Source organism: Myotis davidii, unplaced genomic scaffold (assembly GCF_000327345.1).
Source record: "Myotis davidii unplaced genomic scaffold, ASM32734v1 scaffold609, whole genome shotgun sequence".
Lineage (NCBI taxonomy): Eukaryota > Metazoa > Chordata > Mammalia > Chiroptera > Vespertilionidae > Myotis > Myotis davidii.
In genome coordinates this window covers 3268617-3269045 of record NW_006300164.1, presented here as the reverse complement: position 1 = coordinate 3269045, position 429 = coordinate 3268617, and positions in this window count along the sequence as shown.

Here is a 429-nt window from a genome sequence, read left to right as displayed (position 1 = left end):
GGAGCGCGGTGAGCAGGGGGAGGGTTGGAGCAGGGGGCACGGCAGAGCCTCAGGCCGCAGGAAGAAGTCTGGACCCTGTATCCCAAGGGCAAAGGTCGGCTGTTTTAAAGCCGGGGAGTGACCCAATCTGACTTGGGTTGTTGGAAGTCACTGCCGCTCTGTGCGGGAAATGGGGTGGGAGCGGGGGAGAGAGGCAGCAGAGACCAGGCCCAGGAGGAGGCTGGCTTAGGGCCATGTGTCCGTCTGCGTCTCCAGGAAGCGGTCACAGAGAGTTGGGGTGCACACATTAATGGGGGTGGGATGCCTGTGAAAGACAAAGGGGGAAGCAGCTGGGGCGGGGAGGCTCGGGCTGCCCTGCAGCTCTGACCCCTGAGCAAGGAGAGAGGTTTGGCCACAGCGGATGAGGGGACTCCTCCTGAGGCCGAGGAG